Source organism: Macrobrachium rosenbergii, chromosome 16 (genome assembly GCF_040412425.1).
Source record: "Macrobrachium rosenbergii isolate ZJJX-2024 chromosome 16, ASM4041242v1, whole genome shotgun sequence".
NCBI lineage: Eukaryota > Metazoa > Arthropoda > Malacostraca > Decapoda > Palaemonidae > Macrobrachium > Macrobrachium rosenbergii.
In genome coordinates this window covers 58,949,478-58,971,977 of record NC_089756.1, presented here as the reverse complement: position 1 = coordinate 58,971,977, position 22,500 = coordinate 58,949,478, and the positions used below count along the sequence as shown (strand labels likewise).

The 22,500-nt window shown below is 36.0% G+C and overlaps 1 long non-coding RNA gene across 1 annotated transcript in view; it reads right to left on the bottom strand.

The window, feature by feature from the left end:
- LOC136847037 (uncharacterized) overlaps positions 1-18,164 on the bottom strand; it is a 143,539-nt gene extending 125,375 nt beyond the window's left edge. Inside the window, exon 1 of the long non-coding RNA XR_010855598.1 lies at positions 17,778-18,164. This is a non-coding gene — a long non-coding RNA (uncharacterized lncRNA). The remainder of the gene's footprint in view (positions 1-17,777) is intronic.
- Between the last annotated feature and the right edge of the window lie 4,336 nt (positions 18,165-22,500).

The following is a 22,500-nucleotide window of genomic DNA, read 5'->3' as shown; positions in this document are numbered from 1 at the left end:
CTTGGCTTTAGCAACGATTCACCTTATAACAAGACACAATAACTTTTCACGTGAAGGGACCGACAATTTATTGTTTCTATCTAGACCAGACCTTGGAAGAGAGAAAAAAAGATGATATATGACTCCTAAAAAAAAAAGAAGATTATGGAAACCACGGGGCGGGAAAACCAACTTCAGGAAAACATATTATCAACAAACTTTCCCATCCAGTGATGTTAGCCCAAAAGGTCTCTGGACCTTGGAAAATGTAGGACTCCGAAGACACATAAGGCAAAGGGTGCCAGAGGTTAAGTGGAGAATATGGTGTGGTATTCGTCAATGCCCGACGAAAGCAAAGCATTGTAAGAGTCATGTGCCTCAAGATGAATTAGTGACCAATTAATCATTCCAACAGTACCTTCAAAAAAGAAATGCTGCGAGCAATTATCCTATCATACAGCAGAACGAGAAACTATGCGAAACGAGGCATTACTTTATACATTATACAAACCTTTAACAAATTACATGTTCGCCTCAGCACCACAATAACCCGTCCCTTCTAAAGTAATCTATCCACAGGGCTAATTATATATATATATATATGTATTATATATGTATATGTTACGCCACTGTCAACTCTGACAAATGGCACTTACCTGCGATCGGTTAGCATGTGGTAGCTGCACCGAGAAGTTCTCTCTCTCTCTCTCTCTCTCTCTCTCTCTCTCTCTCTCTGACAAATCTCTCTCTACTCTCTCTCATGGACTCAGTTCCTAATTCTAAAATACATGGTAATCAAACCACAGTTACAAAAATAGACATTTATTAAGTAAGCCCAACAACTCATCAATGTAAAATGAAAATAAGCACATTAGTTATGGAAACCCCATCAAAACGTAGCCCCCAAAAGCCAAAAATCTCCCAGTCACCAAAAGAACATAGTGAGAACTAATTCCCATTCCCCCATCAACGTCTCCTAAAAGTTCCATAATAACACCAAGTCTCTCTAAGCAACTTTAAAAAGTCATTTTCTTCAGTTCCTCTTATATGCCAAGACCGACTTATGGCTATCCATCCATTTCATCACCATTTTCCACTATGGCTATATTACACTCACATCCGTGCAGATGTGTGTCCGCCCCAATTAACCATGGTTCCATTGAAATATTTCTGCCAAAAAAAAGAAGGAACCATCTCTGTTAAAAAAAATCAAATATCACCCAGATCATCAACACATCATATAAATGTTAGACATTGGTACAAGAATAAAAAAAAAAAAAAGGTATGTAAAAGTTAGTAATTTTTCTAAGTCTTCTACTCACTTTCTAGTGAATGGGAATTACAATTCCCAGTGTGTCCAACACATCCTTCTAGATTGCCCTGTCACACAAGAGTGAGCAATCGACCACAGCCCATTTGCACTGAGCGTTTCGTACCGCACGAACTAATTTATGTTTCCACAACACCCAAAAATCTGATTAGAACCAGACCAAAAAGTTCCATGGAAACTTCCATCTTTGGACACGTATTACTATCTCCAGGCGCTCTCTGAACAATGTTCAGGTCACCAATGATCAATTGCTGACTCCCACAGGTGACTGTACACTGAGCGCTGAATTAAAAAACACATATCCACACTTGCGAGATTTGTTAAACATTGCAAGAGACCGTGCGTCACTAGCATGTACACAAATTCCTACTTACAAAGGTGCACAGAGCTCGGACCACCTATCCCCACAGGTCATCCTCGACCTGAAGTACACTTATTCAGTCACTACAGTGCTGTTTCATCATTCACTGTCATTTGCACTTGTGGCAACAGCTTCTTCCTGCAGCAGTACAGCCTGCATTTAAAAATAATAGCCACTGCCATAATCATAATAATTATCAATAACGCACCAAGGACGCCTGGTAAGATGAGCTTATTGCCGTTAATCCACTCAATATTAGTCAATGTCCTCCATCTGGCTTAACAGCGGCAATGTTGTAACCTCTGGTAAGCCTAGTAATTCCACAGTCCTATGGAAAGTGCACACGTGGCATAAAAATCCTCGTTGACGAACTATAGATCCTCTTGCCAAGAACGACAAGTTGCGTAGACACCATCTTGCATTTTCCATAAAAGTTGTGAACCCTCCAGAAGAAACGGTGTCGACATGTCATGGCACCATCTGTGTCAGCCTCTATCTTCAAAACAAAATCGCTGAAGACATTTCCAACAACTTCACCATGGTCTTTTGGAGCTGTGAGAAACTTGCATTCTGTAGCAGTCAGGTCACCTATCAACTGTAAGTAAACCCCTCTCTAACATCACTATTCTACGTCTAGCTCTTCGTTGGGCGAGTTGGTAGAGCTGTGGACTAGCACTCGCTAGGCCCGAGTTTGAGTCTCCGGCCGGCTGATGAAGAGTTAGAGGAATTTGTTTCTGGTGATAGAAATTCATTTCTCGCTATAATGTGGTTTGGATTCCACAATAAGCTGTAGGTCCCGTTGCTAAGTAACCAGTTGGTTCTTAGCCACGTAGAATAAGTCTAAACCTTCGGGCCAGCCCTAGGAGAGCTGTTAATCAGCTCAGTGGTCTGGTAAAACTAAGGTATGCTTATTAATATATGTACTGGAAAAAGGTCGTAATATATAACTACTAAAAGGTTCCTTGGCACCCATAGGTATCTCTACAATTAAACCCGTCTGCTAAATATACTGTTATTATACCATGGTACCGATATAAATCACTACCAGTGAAAACTATACTGGACCCCCATTTATAAGCCCCATTCACCAAGACTGATTCTAACGCCGTTAAAGATAAAATATCCTAAAAAATACGCCCTTTCGACCCGCTATTACTGCTTTTACTTGAGATATACTTGAGATATAATCTGTTAGCAACAATTCAGTCTCTTTCTCAACATTATTAAAATTGCCGTATGAACTGGAAATGGAACTATTGTCAAATCTAGGTCACCCCTACAGCTAAAGCAACCACCCCCTTATTCGTCTGCTGGTTTTACCACGCAAAAGATATAAATAATACAAATGACAAAAAACCAAAACCCATAGACAATTTAATGCTTAATTCCCGAAAGATAAAGCATAGAAAGATTTAAAAACTCCACGGACAACAACCCCCCATTTTCAAAACTCGTTATCCACAAAAAAAAAAAAAAAAAAATTAAACATTAAACTGCTCTTTTAATCTTCGAAATGTGCATTAACCTCGTCACCCCCGTGTCTTCATTCAAAACTATGAGCCTATTTCCCCTTTTCTCTTCTATAACCCGAAACGGCCGATCAAATTTTGGACCTAGCTTATAGTTCAAATCATATCTGACAGTAATCTTCAAAAATACCTTATCCCAACTGCAACTCTTATGCCATCCGATTTTGCATTGCTTCTTGCTACCATTTCTCCGAGTCTTTGACTCCAAATTACTACTAAGACATGCATGTCTCTCTTTAGCTGTAGCAATCAACGATTCAACTGTATCGTCACAACATGAAGGTATGGACAACAAATCAAATGCACCCCGAACTGGATAACCAAAAAGTGCCTCACCAGACAAAACACCAATGGTGTCACTAACCACTGTATTTATGTTATGTCTCACCACATCTGTATATTCATCCCAATTCTTATCATTACCACCCACCATAACTCTAAGAGCCTCAAGCACTTTCCTATTGGTTCGCCCACACAACCCACTAGCTTCTGGCCTATATGGAAGAATATTTACTTTCTGCAAGACACTCCAGCGTTCTGTTCACAAATTCTCTCCCATTATCAGTGACAAGTATCTCTGGAACTCCATATCTACAAATATGCCCATAGAAAAATGTCACTGCCACCTCATTTGCCGTCATGTTCTTTAAATGAAAAGTCTTCACAAACCTTGTTAACTCATCTATAATCACCAACAAACGCTTATATCCATACCCCGACTTACAAAATTTTGTCAAAAGATCCATATGCACCCTCTGAAATGGCCTACTAGGGATAGGAAAAGACCCCAATTTACAAGACGTAACCCTCGCCGGTTTACACAAATTGCACACAGAAACCCCTTCACAAAATTCTCCACTGAAGAAAACATGTTCTTCCAGAAAAATTGATCTCATACTCTATGGCAGGGGTTTCCAAACTTTTTTACTTGGCGACCCATAAAACTTACTTCAAACATTTTCCGACCCCTCCAGGCAAAAAATATTTTCCTCGGTGGGATATAGTACGTATATAACCTGAAAACATACAAACTATATAAATACCATCCATACATACATACATACATACATACATACATACATACATACATACATACATACATACATACATACATACATACATACATACATACATACATATATATATATATATATATATATATATATATATATATATATATATATATATATATATATATATATATATATATATATATATATATATATATATGTGTGTGTGTGTGTGTGTGTGTGTGTGTGTGTGTGTGTGTGTTTGTTATGCACAAACACAAAAAGGATATTTGTGTGTTGAGTACATAAGTGTGTGTGTGTGTGTGTGTGTGTGTGTGTATGAGAGAGAGAGAGAGAGAGAGAGAGAGAGAGAGAGAGAGAGAGAGAGAGAGAGAGAGAGAGAGATTGTTTGTTTGCTTTGTTTTAAAACAGTTAAAGTACAATACAATCTAACCTTGTCTAATTTAATGGGATGAATGGGCTTGTTTCTTTGAACATAACATCTCAAATCTAGGGGTGATATCGGAGACTGCAACTTGCAGATCATCTTCTACACTCAATCGAGATCGGTATTTATTCTTGATATACGTTAATGCAGAGAAGGTAGTTTCACAGAGATAAGTCGATCCAAACGGTGTTAAGATATTCAGTGCTGTCTTTGATGAACCAGGATATTCCTCCGATACTGATATCCAAAACTCATTCAATGTTGTTGACCCAAACTTGAGTCGTAAGGTTCTGTCAGAAGATAATTCAAGCAGTGCTTCCTCGAGGTCAGATGATAAATGATTTCCAGGAGCAGTGAATGGCATTCGTATCCAGTCATACTGTTCTAGATCTGACTCTTCTAAAAAGTATTTCTTGAAGTAATTAAGAAGATTTCGAAGATGATTGACTATTATTGCTTTCAAATTATCCAGACATAACTCATTTTCCTCTCCAAACTCTTCAAGTTCAGGAAACATTTCAATGTTACCCTCTTCAGCTCGTGAAATCCATCGCTCAAGCTTCTTTGAGAATGCATTTATCTTGTCGAACAATGACAAAATATTTGTGTTTGGGCCTTGTATGGAAAGATTTTACTCATTAAGTTTATCAAAAATGCATGATAAATACACTAGCTTTCCTAACCAGTTACTATCAGTCATGAATACACTAAATTCAGAGCCTGAATCCAGAAGGAATAGGCGGACCTCGTCTCTCAGCTGATACAGCCGTGTGAAAACTTTTCCCCTGGAGAGCCATCTGATTTATGTGTGAAGCAACAATGCTTCATGGTCTGAGCCCATGTCTTTGCACAGTGAAGCAAATAACCTGGCATTCAAAGGGCGTGATTTTATGTAGTTGACGATTTTGACAGCTGTATCAAAAACAGTTTTAAGTTCGGGAACAATGGCTTTGCAAGCGAGAGCTTCTCGATGAATAATACAGTGAGTAAAACGTATATGAGGAGCCACATTATGTACCTTTGCTTTTAGTCCTTTCTTTTTACCTAACATTGCCCCGGCTCCATCTGTGCATATACCTACGCACCGATCCCAAGAAAGTCCAAGCTCATGACGTCTTTTTATCCAATGCCATGAAAATAACATCTCCTGTACACTTTCCTTCTAGCGCAAGGCAAAACAACATATCTTCATTCAATTTTCCATTGAAGCTATATTTTTTTATAAATGCAAGTAATTGAGAAGAACTAGAAATGTCGGTTGATTCATCTAATTGTAAAGCATAATTTATTTTCTTAACTCTCTCCAACTGAATCAGTATGTCACTTGCAATCTCATGAATTCGCCTACCAACCGTATTGTTTGACAGGGGTATGGATTCAAGTTCGCGAGCCATCTTTTCTCCATGAATAGCTCTACACATTGCCAGTGCAGCAGGTTTGATAAGCTCTTCCCGTATTGCGTGTGGCTTTTTTCTCTGAGCAATTAGATATGCAACCTCATATGATGCCATTTGAGCTTTGACAGGCAATGCAACATTTTTTGTTATCACTTGCTTTTGTCCTTGTAACTCCATTTTCTTGCGTCGGAAAAAATCTATTGGTTTATTTGTGAATGACTGGTGCTTGCTTGCACTGCAGGTGTCTTTTCATTTTTGCTGGCTTTAAGCTTTCATTAGCCAACACTTCCAAACATATAACACACTGAGGATGATGAACGTCATTAACAACATGGCATACAAAACCATATTGAATAAAATCTTCTTGGTACTTTCGCCGTTTTGGCTGTGGTTGACCGCTGCTGCTTGGTTCAACAACACTCCTTTTCATATTTGACTGAGACGGTGTTGTAACTACATTATTATCCACTTCTAGGGTCTCTTGATTTATATCTGAAGTTTCTTTTACGTCCACTTTTCAATTACCCAAATAAGAGATACAAACAGAAAATATCACAAACAACTGAGGTAAACTAGTAGCTACTATCACTATTGGTAACCTAATTTGAAAGATGAAATCAGAGATGAAAGTTGTGATCCAAATGTTTAGCATTAAAAATACATTTGGCTGAAGAAATTACATTAAATAATTACAAATAACATCTTCTTAATTCATAAATATATATCAAGCATAAAAATTAATTTTAAGAGAATATATATTTATGCATACCATAGATTTTTTTCATCATGTAGTAAAATATAGAAAACGGCGACACAATCAAACCTGTACGCTGTGCACCGTACGCGTACGATCCGCTGAGTGTTGCAAGACTGAGAAAGAGGATACAACGAATTTGTTTTCGATACGAGGCCTACTGTTGTCATAAGGAATAATGACATTGTATCAGGTACTTCAGTGTTCAGTATGTGTGTGTGCATATATATATATATATATATATATATATATATATATATATATATATATATATATATATATATATATATATATATATATATATATATATATATATATGTATATAATATGTGTGTGTATTGCACAGCTAGAGAGTAGGAAACTTCATTAAATAACTATAGACCTTTACATTTTGTTGTATCAATAAATGTGTATTAATGATCACTAAAGGAGATTTTTCGACCTTTGATTACGTAACTTTTTACATCATAATCTTTCAAGAACCTCTACAAGGAAGGATTAACATTTTCTTTTTCCCAGGTCGACGTAGACTTTAGATTTATGAAATATGAATGAGAGGTAACAGTTCATAAGTTTCTTTTTTTATTATCATCATTATACATAGGTGATATATATATATATATATATATATATATATATATATATATATATATATATATATATATATATGTGTGTGTGTGTGTGTGTGTGTGTGTGTGTGTATGTATTTATTTTATGTTTACTCAAATGACCTGTAAAAAAAAAAATATATATATATATATATATATATATATATATATATATATATATATATATATATATATATATATATATATATATATATATATATATATATATATATATATATATATATTATATATACATATATATATATATATATATATATATATATATATATATATGAGTGAAATTCTTAAAGATAATATACCTTACAATCACCTTGTCTTCTTGCGACCCAAAAGAATCTTTTCGCGACCCCTATAGGGGTCGTGACCCATAGTTTGGGAACCCCTGCTCTATGGCATGTCTTCTCAGTCCCCAAATGTGGACTACCAAATTTACAATGAGCTCTATCCAAAACCACTGGGATTAATTCTTTCGGCAACACGATCTGAGTCGTATCACCCTTATCTTCACTACTCCTCAACTTATATTTAATTCTCCTCACCGACAAATTAGCCTCTAACTCCAGACCTAAATAAGGTAACCTACAACCTTTTCTCACTAATTCACCCCTAAGAAACACCTTTGCATCTGCTAAAACCTCATCTTCGTCTTGTTTCTCCTCCACTAAACTAATATCCAAATCTACACACTCCCCAGTTACAGTACACACACATGGTCACCCTCCGTGTCCACAAAATGCCTGCCAAGAGCATCTGCCACCACATTATGTTTACCCTCAATATACCTAAGCATAGCATCAAAATCCCTAATTGTCAAAAACCACCAAGCCCTGTTAGGAGAAAGATCAGGCTTAATAAAAAGATCCAACAATGGCTTATGATCCGTAAGAACTTCCACCTTATTCCCCATGGGGAACATGCGTTAGACCTGTACCTTCTCCTAGAGGGACATAACCATGATTTTCTCTTATTTTGACTCTTTTGTTGTAGAAACTCGACTGGTGGACATTGATAGCACTATGTTATATTTTTTTACATGGTTAAATGAGTTAACAATTCTGCGATACAGATAGTCCCATTTCATTCCTATTTTGATTCCAATCTATTTGCCATGTTAGACTACTGAATAATTTATATTTTTGTAGACATGTTTTGCTGTTCTTCCTTAGTTCAGTGACTTGGACGGAGAGGAGAGAGAGAGAGAGAGAGAGAGAGAGAGAGAGAGAGAGAGAGAGAGAGAGAGAGCGAGAGAGAGAGAGAGAGAGAGAGAGAGGGTTGTTGTTGAGCGAGTGAGCTATGAGAGAGACAGGATGTGCTTACCCAGTGAGCAGGTCGGCCATCGCTAACGTGGTATCTCTGAGATGTAAGTTGATTGTGACATTGGCATTAAAACAGATGTGGAGGGAGATTATCACCCTATCTGACCTCGTATAATAGGGCATAATAGTTGGTGGTATTTTGACCTTACGACCTTTAACAGCTTCTGAAGGGACTGGTAACGGGGAAATTAGCTCATAATGGGGAGTGTTCCAATAATCTTTGAGACGCATGGTTGGTAGTGCTTTGATGACCTAGGAGTTTTTTCGTTCGGCCAAGATAGCCAGATGATTCATGGTTAGTAGCTAATAGCCTGTGCTGGTGTGAGTGGGTTTATTTGTAGTAAGAGTGTCGGAGTGTTTTTTTTCAGGTTGGAGAATTGTTTCAGGTATTTTTGCAGCACAGAGGGTGTAGAAGACGAAGGGGGATATTTTTATGTGTGTTTTTTCATGTTATTGTGTAGCGCTGTAGAAGGGAATAAGCCGATTCAAGGGGGAGTGAGTGTTTTTTCTGATTATGTTGCAAGTGACCCGTAGTTGCTTTACGAAGTGACGTACTCGTGACGTAGTCAGTGGGCGGAGTATCCGCTTCCTTCTCATTCTCTTTGAGCATGTTATCTATGTATGTGGGGGTAGGCTGGGGTAGTTAGAGCAGGTGCGAGTTGTGTTTTTTTTTTCTTTTAGCTTTTTTCAATTTGCATCGGCGATTAGGAACTACTTGGGGATTATGGAATACTTTGTTTTTTTTTATTATTTTTGGGGAACTTGGGTTATCATGTTGATAATTGCTTGATGGTTGTTGGGTTATTGGGAATAAATATTTCTTACACTATTGGGTAAACATTTCTTGTTTTTTTTTGCCTTTCTCTTTTTCTTTTTTTCCTCTCTCGGAGGATTTCACAATTGTCTTCATGAAGATTTTCTTTTGGAATTTCTGTTAGTGTATGAAGCTGAGATTGGGTTGTGTTGTTGGGTCTTGGAGTTTTATCAATCCCGACAATATGGCGGAGGGTGCCATAGACAGAGATAAAGTAACTTTCTTTCACAAGTTTACATCGGTCACCTCCAGGGTTGGTTGATGTGGTTCTTCCAGTACCTCTCGAAATTTTTATCGAACGTGTGTCGAATTACCTGGTCGTCAAGAAAATTACAGATGGGGTAGAGGCTTTGAATGAAGCAAAAGGATTCCTCAGTTTAGATAAAGGGGACATAGGACAACGTTGTCGGAGGCATCAATTTGGAAATTGTAAGGCATGGGACGATCTCAATAAGTTTCTGAGGACAGCATATGGGACAGCTAAAGCCGGAGATGCAGTTCGAGACCTTAGGTCGCTCTTTAAGATTTGAAAGGGTCAGGATTCTTTGGTTAGATTTAGTGCCAGATGTTTTGATGCTGCAAGAGATTTTTCGAAGAGATTAAGAGCGTCCAGTTGGGTAAAGGGTAACAATATTTCTGTGGATGACCTAGAGAAATTGCTTCAGTTCGCATGGATGCTTGGTGATGTTCCTGACGCCATAGTAGATAGTTTTGATGAAAGGACAGAAAAGGGGTCTGAAGAAGCCTTACTTTTCTCGCAGGTTCGCATTCACCTGTTGAAATGTCCTGCTGTGGATAGCACATTCATAAATGGGATACCAAAGGCTTCCAGAGCTATTCCAATGAACCTGCGACAGGGTGATTCTAGTTCCCCTTCCACGAGGTTGTGTGCCAAGACAGAGCATAGGAGGGGTTCTAAGGGTTTAATGTCGCATGTTCGTTGTTTTAACTGTAATAAGCAAGGTCACACCAAAAAGTTTTGCAAGGTGAGATATTGTGGTGTCTGCAAGACTTCAGAGCACGTTTGGCGGTTTTGTCTGGTTCTTAAACGGGATGAATTTAGGAGTGTGCCTCAGGGTTCTAGCATTTCTAATAGAACTCCTCCTCGACGGGGTTTGTTGAGGGTTTCTAGGGACCAGCAGAATTTTTGGAGGGCCAAACAACAAAAGGCGAAAAGGTGATGGGTGTTTCCTCATATAGGACTTCTGGCTAAGCCCTTAGAGCCGAAGCCAATTGTGAAAGGGTCTGTGCATGGTGTCGATGTCTCAGTATTTACTGATACTGGTGTGTCTGTTAATCTGATGAATTATGATTTATATCGATAGATGTTTTCCGATCGCTGTCTGAGGCCTGCTAAGGAGACAGTATTTGATGTTCAAGCAAATAGGATGAGTGTTTTGGGTTGCACGGACGTTAGTTTGTCCTTGGAAAGTAAAGTTTTTTAGAGCCATTTTTGGTTTTACGAGGGGCTGCTTTGGGGAATACATTGTTATTGGGTCATCCAATGTGCCGGAGAAAAAGAATCTCAGTTCAGACAGGGGTAGGCGGTACAACTGTTGGGGCACCTGGGGTTTTTGTCCTGTACAAAGAACTTGATGAGATTAAAGGGGATCATGATAAGAGATCGGGTGTTGATAACGGTTTACGGGTTGATACTAAATATGTTTCTGAGGGGAAGAAGTGTTATGAAGGTATTTTATCAGAAGATGTGGTTTTGGGCCCAGGTATGGTTGCTCTGGTGAAAGTCCGAGTGAAAGATGTGAAAATGCCCAGACAGGTGAGGGTAGCAAGAAGCTCAAGGGTGCAGTGAGTACAGTTTCTATAAGCAATGTGTCTGATACAGGGGTTACTTGGGTAGAATTACTAGACTGTTACGATTCAGTTCAGAGATATCAGAAGGATACATATGTGGTAGATTTTGAAGATTGGGTTGATGACAATAATTCGGTTGCTATTGTAAGGGATGACAATGAATTTTCATAGGCAATATTACAGGTTAATAGACAGGTTTTTAGCGATCATTTAACAAATGCTGATTATAAAGAGTGTATAGAGGGGGTGGAAGATGTTTTGGCTGAGTTTGCAGATAAAGGGGATAAGTTGGGGTTAAATAATGTATTAGAACACAAGGTTCATTTGGTCCTAGGATGAAACTAAGCCTATTTTTGTCCCTTTATATAGGATTCCTTTTAAGATTAGGGAACAGGTAGAACAAGAGGTCAATAAGTGGGAAGAAGAAGGTATAATTAGGCCCATTTCCTCACCTTTTAATTTTCAATTGTTAGCAGGGCCTAAGGGCCTAAGGACAGCTCAGTACATGTGTATGGGATTTTCATATGTTGAATGATAAGTCGATCCCGAACAGCCATCCTGTGGCATGTTTGCTGGATTTGTTTGTAGAAATCGGGGGTAAAAGTATCTAATCTTCAATTGATCTGATGCAGGGGTTTTTGCAGGTTCCTCTTAGTGAGGAGAGTCACAAGTATACTGCTTTTTCTTTGCCGAAGGGACATTATAAGTTTACGTGGATGCTGTCTTGACTGCCACTGATTCTGTAGAGAGACATTTAGAGGTCCTTAGGGAAGTTCTTAGGAGACTTAGGTTAGCGGTTTCGAAAATTAAATTAGCTAAGTGTTATTTCTTGAAGAAGCAGATAGTATATTTGGGTCATGTTATTTCTAAGGAAGGCGTCAGGGTAAATGGGGACAAGGTTAGGGCACTTGTGGATTTTCCTACTCCTAAAAATAAGAAGCAGATTCATTCTTTCTTGGGCATGGCGGGATTTTTCCGAAGGTTTGTGAAAGGTATTTCCACCCTATTGTCTCCACTGACAGACGTGTTGAGGATGACGTGCAGTTTGTGTCAGGTGAGAGGCAACAGTTGGGGTTTCAGAAAATTAAAGTCTTTAATGAGTCCCCAGTGCTGAAGTTTCCAGATTTCGAGCAACCTTTCACGTTGGTGACAGATGCCAGCCACGACGGCATAGGAGCTTGCCTTATGCAGAAGTCTGAAGATAAATTGCATCCTATTGTATTCTACAGTAGGAAGTTTAAGACGCAAGGGAGTAATGAGGTGTCTATGTGCCTGTTTTTAAAGGTTGTGTTTTTCCTTTGTTTCCTTAGATGTACTGAATAGAGGTCAATATAAATGGAGGGGAATGTGACTTATCATGACTACAGTCGTGTTTGGCTTATTTTGACTCTTTTGCTGTAGAGACTCAATTGGTGGATGTTGATAGCACTATGTGATATTTTTTTACTTGGTTAAATTGGTTAACAATTCTGGGAAGTAGATATTCCCGTTTCATTCTTATTTTAATTCCAATCTATTTGCCATGTTAGGCTACAGAATAAATTATGTTTTTGTAGACATGTTTTTGCTGCTCTTCCTTAGTTCAGTTAGTGACTTGGAGAGAGAGAGAGAGAGAGAGAGAGATCCCTTAAAAAGCTTATTAATCAAGTGAGAAAATCAAACTAAACTTATCAAAACAAGAGTGAGGTATCAACAATTAAACAAGAAATACACTAGAGCAAAAGGCCATCACTCCATCAAACAACTTTAACTGTTTCCCTGGTCTTAATTCACTTCAGCAAAATTAAAGGAACAAACATGTTTATCACTTTGCCTTGCACACAATTAATCCTATTCACTGGTGGTCACTAAATGAAATACTGTTTTTGAAAATTTCAAATACAAAAATTTATTTTTTAAATTCAAAATTTATAATTAGAATTCACAATCTAAAAAATTTACTATTATTTGAAAATAACACAAAATTTAATTAAATCTTGAGTTAAATTACTAACAAAACTAAATCACAAAAACTTTAATTTATCAAGAAATTAATTTAATCAAGCAAAATTTAAACTATCAAGAATTACTCAAGATTTCAAAAGAACTCAAGATTTCAAAAGAATATCTTAATACATGAAATTAAATCAAGTATGCAATGTTAAATTATCAAAAAATATTTAAAATGCTAAGTAAATAAATGTTACATCATCAATATATAAAATGTGAACAATCAATAGATTGCAAACACAAGAACACACAAAAGATTTACCAATAATGATTTCACTAAGGCAAAATTTCCTTAATATACCTTATTATAACATGGTAATAATAAGTAAAATTCACTTTACCTTACACAAGCTTGTGAAAACTTTCGCAAAATTGCAGCTGCTTGAGATTCACAAAACACACTTTTTTTGTCAGGCGCCGTTACATTTTTCTTATATATATTCAGATCTCAAAAGCTAAGATTAATACCAGTTTCAACATATATCTTACGTTAAAATTTCTCTCTTTTGGAGAGAGAAAAGAAATGAAACACTCAGATGATTTCATTGAGGCTTTTTGGAAACGAGATACAAGAGAAAATTCCAGAAGAGGAAGATGACGTAATCAATTGAGACATGTGCTTTTACCCACAAAGGCATATGTGACTTGAACAGAAAATCACATGGGACACAATCAGAGCAATACGTGATCAGAGCAATGTAATTTTAAACATGATGCAATTCCCTTGTGGTTCAGTGCAACACTCGTTCATATTTCTCAAAAGGTACGTGTCTTTACCAGTAAATCGTATGGAACACATGTAACACTGAAAAATCATTAGTCTTCTTCTCGTATAGGACAAAGCTCTTACAGAAACCTTAACATGACTCGATTGCTATTTCGACCTGTCAACACATGAAGCAAAACAAAGAGCTCTCTTTATCTTAACTGATGACAACTGAAGTGAAACAGGCCTTCACATAACACACACGTGCTGCTCATATACTACATTACTATTAAAAATGTATTATTAATTCTAAATCACGCTGTTAAGTTATCTAAATCACTAACTCTTTTGAGATCTGCCACTACACTGCATACAATATTTCAATAATTATTACCATTACACATAACACATGATAAATAGAAGTAAATATATCAAAATTATGGGATGATATACATATTGCAAGGCAACATCATGATTTATATATTATATATATATATATATATATATATATATATATATATATATATATATATATAGTCACAATGCATACCAAGTACCTGGTTATTACACAACTAATTTCAAAATTCAAAAATTTACCTCACTTCAGCCAGACACCTGAACTCTCATAACAATAGAATTACGACTGAGTACTCTAAAGGTAACAGTGATCCCTTAAAAAACTTATTAATCACTTGAAAAATCAAACTAACTTTATCAGAATACGTGTGAGTTATCAACAATTAAACAAGAAATATTCTAGAGTAAAAGGGCATCACTCCATCAAACATCTTTAACTGTTTCCCTGGTCTTAATTCACTTTGGCAAAACTAAAAGAACTAAACATGTTTATCACTTGCCTTATGCACACACAATTAATCCTATTCACTGGTGGTCAATAAATAAAACACTGTTTTTCTAAAAAAAAAAATAAATAAATACAAAAATTTGTTTTTAAATTCAAAATTTATAATTAGAATTCACAATCTGAAAAATTTACTATTACTTGAAAATAACATAAAACTTAATTAATTCTTGAATTAAATTATGAAACAAAACTAATTCACAAAATCTTTAATTTATCAGGAATTTAAATTAATCAAGAAAAATTTAAACTATCAACAATCACTTAAGATTTTAAAAGAAAATCTTAATAAATGAAAAATTAAATCAAGTATGCAATGTTAAATTACCGAGAAATATTTAAATGCTACGTAAATAAATGTTACATAAACATAAAAAAATATGAAAATATGAAGATATTGCAAAGACTAGAACACACACAATTTCACAAAAGATTTATCAATAATAATTTCACTAAGGCAAAATTTCCTAACTTATCATACCATGGTATTAATAAGTTAAATTCACATTACCTTACACAAATTTGTGAAAACCTCTGTAAAATCCCTTTAAATTAATTCTTGAATTAAATCATTAAGCAAAACTAAATCACAAAAACTTTAATTTATCAAGAAATTAAATTAAGCAAAATTTAAATTATTAAGAAATGCTTAAGATTTGAAAAGAAAATCTAAGTAAATGAAAATTAAATCAAGTATGCAATGTTACACTATTAAGGAACACTTAAGATGCTAAGTAAATAAATGTTAAATCACCACTATATAAAATGCGAAAAAATATGGCAAAGTGTTAAATTCACAATGAACTAAACAAATCATTCCAAAAGAATAAAATAACTCAAATAACATTAAGAACACAAATACAACAAACATGAAAATAAAATGCAAAATGTAAACTCACTTGAAATGTATATATGTAAATTCCCTAATTTATTTAAATCATGATTTAAACTGTAAAAATTTTACAATACCTGTACACTGCAGTTATGGCCATTACCAAAAATTACCTCAGCTCTTGTGGTGCCACGAAACACTCAGAGTTTCACACTTCTTACACAAATGCAACCTCTAGATTTCACAAAAAAACTTTAACAAACAGTAAAGAGTGACCAGTGAAAATCTTTACAGTTACAAAATCTTTATATTATATATATATATATATATATATATATATATATATATATATATATATATATATATATATATATATATATATATATATATATATATATATATATATATATATATATATATATATATATATATATATATATATATATATATATATATATATATATATATATATATATAATATATATATATATATATATATATATATATATATATGTATATATATATATATATATATATATATATATATATATATATATATAAAATATATATATATATATATATATATATATATATATATATATATATATATATATATATATATATATAGATAGATAGATAGAGAGAGAGAGAGAGAGAGAGAGAGAGAGAGAGAGAGAGAGAGAGAGAGAGAGACAGAGAGAGAGAGAGAGAGAGAGAGAGATTACAATTAGTGTAACAAGCATGGTATCTGGTCTTATAATGAACCGAATTCTATCCCCAATCAAAGAGCAAAACTTTCATGGAACATTCTAGGAAAGAAATATGATGTCACTTCTCTTTCTCTAATACACGTGTGTATGTTTTGTGTGTGTGTGTGTGTGTGATCGCGCATGCACACGTACGTCAGCATACGCGCAAATACGCCCACTAACATAAAGGCGCTCAGTTCGGCACCTTCTATGAAGGCGTGCGATGCTTTCCAGTGACGCGGAAAAAAGAAATTGATTGAACATTACACTTTTAGAAAGGAAGTTCGCTTAAACCTCTTAAATTTATGTATCAGCTTAGTCAAAAGCTATCATATGCAATCTTCTGCACCTGAGTTAACGCACTTAAGGTATTTCCTGTTCTCTAAAAAAAAACTTCTTAACCACAAAAAAAATTTATCCAAAGTGAAAACGTTCAAAATTTCAATATCCTTTGGCTTGTAATATAACCATACATCTCCGAAATATTAAAAAAAAAATGCTGAATTATACAGGAACATGAAGAGACCTAATGACGGGTTCACAGCACCGTGCTTCACTTCCAGAATCCACCAGCGAGGTTCAACTTATTCACGATGACTTACAATAATGTTGACGTCGAGATAAAACACGGAAGGTAGACAGACGAACTGTGTAAGATTTCCGTAACTCAAAGGTCATATTTTAGAAGTGGCTATCGCCTTTTCTGTCATTGCTTTTGTAGCCAGCCGCTCTTCCGAAGTTCTGCCGCTACTTATGTCCTCACCTGTTAACGCTTAAATAAAGGACTTGGTAGTTAACGATGCTCAAAGCAAATGGAGTTTACCAAGAGTTAGCGGCAGTGAGATCAATTTCAGAGAGAAAATGAAGCGGTCATCTTATAAGTCGGATTTCTGATGCAGCTGAGTACACACAAAAAACGAGAGGGAGAGAAAGAGAGAGACAGAACTTGACATGGCTAATATGACGAACGGCTTCAAAAGTCAGAAACTTAACGAGAAATTAACAGAAAAAAAAATCACCGAATCAGTCCATTTATTTGTTTACAAATCCTGAACCGATCACTACAGACCCAATACCAGACTCATACCAATTGATTATAATAATGTCAATCTCATGACTATCCAAAGTATATACTGAGTTTTATTAGGATGTCTAAAAGCGATATAGACCTTAACCATGCACTGACCCAAAACGTCCCATAATATTCAATCACATATTTTCGAGAGCTTCAAAGTATAAACAATCAATTCTCACACTCACTTTGTCCAAGACTCATCACCTTCAGAATATTTGCGATTCACTCAATCGTACATCAGTAGGAATTGTATATTTCCATTGAACTTCTTGCACCGACACACCTTAGACCTGATTAAAAAAGAAAAAACGAATAAAAATCTGAATCTATTCTATAAATACGGGGAGCGCTCATGCAAACGATTGAAATCGACAGTTTCATCTTAGCGTCTTTGTACCTTTAAACCTTCTGTAAGCTGAATGCAGTATTTTAATCCATTTCAGGAGAAGACACCTCGTCTTGAATCATTGTGAGGGACATCGTATTCACCTGAAGCCAACATCAGCCTCATGATTATTCCATTATATCTACATAGTGCAAGTTCCCCCTTGTTGCCACTATTATTCAATTAGCCGCCAAACACTTTGTTTTATTTTCCGTGTCGGTTTTCTCGACAGTCAAAGAAAAATTCCTACGTCAAATTCAAAGACTTTCTGTTATTTACTGTACTTTACCACTCTTTCTTTGAGGAAATTGTAAGTAAATAACTGTGAAATTTTAAGTAAATAACTATAACGATGAAAGTAATGATGATGATAATACAAAACTGACAAGATCAAACATTCATACCTATCGGTTAAGATAATATTTAATAACAATGATACCATGAGAAAAAAAATCACAATGAAGATAACAGCATCAACATGAGCAAAATATGACAGACGACAATAATAACGAAGAAGGTATGAGCAAAAGAGACAACGGAAATAACAAAAGTAATTGCGAAGATAAAAATAATACCAGTTATGACAACACTAGCAAAGCATGAAAACTGAAAATTTCACTTAAGGAACACAGCACTCGAGAACATCATTAAGAACACGATCAATAAAAAAATCAAAATTATTAATTAAAAAATAAATTAATTTGTTAATTAGTTAATAAGAAGGAAGCATCCTAAAATTTGATAAACAAACAAAACTCATTCCACTACCGACCAGACACTTTGAAACAATGGCATCTCTGAGATGAGGCGACACATATAATATACATTGTAATAAATTAATCACGGTAAAAGAACCTACGCCAAAAAAGACGATGCAGGGAATCAAAAATTAGTTTAGCAATCATTCATTCAGTAACGAAGTCAATGAAACCTGAAACAAACACTTTCTATTTAAAATAAAAAGATACCATATCAAAGATTGAGCAACAGAAAACGTATGTACCATCAATATTATTTCAACTAAGATATAAAATTTGGGAAAATGGGCAACTAAAAAGTGACATCACATTTAACAAACCTTAGACAATATAGCATAATAAATGAGCTTAAAAAATATTTGTCCTACAAGCCAACTAAAATTCTTGAATGAGGCCTAAATGAAAGTGGAATGAATGAATACATTATATGACCGGAAAAACATACCAATAAATGGAAGTCACAGACTGATGAAAAATAGCCTCTTCCCCCATAAAAATTAACAAAATCAAATTTCAGAACGATGTCCACTAAAAAGGGAATTCCATATATTAGTACCGGAAACTAGACGTTAATAACGATTTAATATAATCTGCAACGTGTAACAAATCCCTGGCAAACTGTAACAATGGCGACATACGTTTATGGCATTCACCATCACCAGCATTTTCGAAATCAATTGTTTAAAAATGATCCGCCTCCGCTAAACAATCTACAAAGCAATCTCCCATTAACCATGAACGCCAAATTTTGCATCAAAGCTTTCAGTGCTATATAAAAAAGCATCAAAATGTTTCCCTATCCGTTAGCAAAGAGCATATTTGCATGGGACACAGAAAAAGTGTAAATGAATTAGTAGCAACATTAAGGTACTAATTCAGGTAACAGGATTACTGCTAATATAGCATATAAAACATAATCCATATCTTTATTGTTCCTGCTTGTAACAGATTGTCTGTGAGTAGCGAACCTTGTGGTTAACAACCATAAAATCCAAAGTAAAAGGAGATCGAGCTACGGAATGTGTTTGTTGTATTCAATTAAGAACGACGCAATTACAAAATGAACTGAATATTGATGTCCTATCGTGAAGGGACAGGTATACAAGCGATAAAAATACTAATAATCTAAAATTGTCTCGTTTGAAATAACTCTAACGAACAAGAGCTACTAAAAAAAAAAAAAAAAAAAACCTATAGCGCCACGCGGTGACCTTTTCACTTCCATGTCAGACTTTGGAATTTTCTTACAGTCTCCTTTTTCCCAGACTCTTATAATCTTCCATCGTTCAGGACGCGAGTTTAAAATTGACTAAAAGGTGCCAGGACAAAATCTCATGATTCATGATTTTTATGGGAGACAAAACACAAAGCGTTATAAACTCCCGATGTAATTCCAAACAGTCATCTTGAATCGCTTCGTGTGACTCAGTGAATTCCCACCTCCCATGAAAAAAAATTTCCAAAACCGTTTCATCAAATATCACATTTTCCCAGGTTTAGAACAGAACAGACAACAGAATATAGAAGTTAGGCCTAAGGCCAAGCGCTAGGACATTACGAGGTCATTCGGAGCCGAAACGGAAATTGACGGTAAAGAGGTTTGAAAGGTGTAAGAAGAGCCTCGCAGTTGCACTATGAATCAATTTTTGGGAGAAGGTGGAAAGTATGGTGGAAGAAAAAGATATGAACGGAGGCACAGTAAAAGGAATGAAAGGGGTTGCAGCTGGTGGCCGAAGGGACGCTGCAAAGAACCTTAAGTAACGCCCATAGTGCACCTTATGCGCTATCCCCAGCCCCTCTTACGGGGCTTTTCCCAGTTTTCTTCAGGAACATCGCTAACTTCACGCTGCAAGCTTCTCGATCCCCAGTGCGACCATTACCCAAAAACGTCTCGTCAAAACAAGAGTCCTCACTTGGGCCACTTACCAAAAATGTGGTCATAAAACACATTGCCTCACGTGACCAACCACCAGAACTGAGCCATCGACGGTCGAAAAAATAAAGCTATTCTATGAATATTTATGGTCTAAGTAATAGAAGGTGCGTTACAATATTAAACCTTTCGCATCACTTGGTTTTTTCAGTGAAGAATAAATGAATAATGGTTGGAAGCAGTTTTCCCTGACCTTGACTGAATAACAAAAAAGGGAATAAAAAGGTGTTAAAGTAACCAAACGGTAAAACAAAAAGGGGAAGAATCAGAAGATAACAACTTTCAACACTCAAGGTTTTGAGGAATGACCACATGCAAGACGAGTTGAGTATATAAATAGATTAACACAAAGAATAATATATTGTGATTACAAAAGACAAACACAAAGAAACAAACAGAAAGGAAAAGATAAATAAAAACCACAATCGAAGTACAAAAGAAAAATAATAAAGAAATCAACGGACGGAGAAACAAGGTGAATGAAAACATAAAACAGAAGTACCGTACAGGAGACGAATCAATCCCAATAACCTCAGTCCTCCCTTCCCTCAGCTCTTTTTCCAGTCAAATATGCAGTACTCTCCGCCCCCCTAACGCGCCCCCGTCCCCTCCCCTCGCCCTCCGAAAAAAGAAGTCCTTGGCCCCTTTCATTGAGATTTAGTTGACCTCAACGAAAATGTTTTCCTTCATTCTTTCTCTCATTATCCATTCTGGCAGAGGCCCTTCAATCCCTCCTGGAAACGCCGAAGAGGAAGTGGCAAGACAAAGTGGCCCAGCGGAGGGATTTGACTCAAAACAAGGCAAAAATGGGAGTGTGGAGGAGCGGGAGCGAGAGGGAGAGCAGGGGAAAAGAGAGAGATGAAGGGGGGCGGGGGACGAAGAAGAGGAGGGGAAAAAGAGTGAGTACGAGAAGAGAGGAGTTTAGAGGAGGTGCAGGAGAAGGAGAAAGCGGGGAAAGGGGAGGAAGGTGAACGAGAGAGAGCAAGGGCCAGGAGAGACGGGAGTTGCTAAACCAAACAGGGAGAGAGAATATGCATGACCTTGAGGTGGACGGACAGTAAAAGTAAAGAGAAAAGAATTGACATAAAATGCCAGCTTCAGCTAAACAAATTAATAAATGTGTACTTAACTAATAAAATTAAATAACCCAAAAGTCGTTGTAAGATAGGATGAAATTATACAGTATGAAGTAAAAAAAAAAAAAAAAACAGAAAAAAGAACAGGGAAAGAATAGTTTGAAGAGTAAGTTGCTGAGTAGGTTTCGATAAAAAGTTGAAAATGAGTAAAAACAAAAAGTAACAGACCACATCTCAAGAGTGACAAACTAGAAAACTTAGATACCAGAATAAAAAATGTACAGCTTTGTATATGTGGATGGTGTGTCAACAATAGTTCTTTCCTTTTGATATTTCACAAGAATTACTGAGATAACGGCGGTTCTTTACGGTGAGTACGTGTAAATTATTTACATTTTGCTAACGGGGCAATAATGAAATGTATTAATTTTCTTCTGAGTTCTTCTTTCTTCAGTTTCCGGTACTGCTGGCGAGTGTTCCAGCAAATCCCCTGACCACATAAACCTTTTCTAGCCTTACTGACCAACATTACAAAAACGGGTTTCTCTCCTCATGACATCTGTCCTGGCTGCAATTGTAAATGATGCTCAAGACTCCAGACCTTACGCTAATTTTCAAGACGTCTCTGTTAGTCCACGTCAGGCCTCTTATTCCCCTTCAAACCTTACCACCTTTGGACAAGGGCCCGTGCTGGCATAAGGCCGGCTTAATCTAAACCAACCAAACAAAATATTCATCTGAGGAGGCCCACTGGAC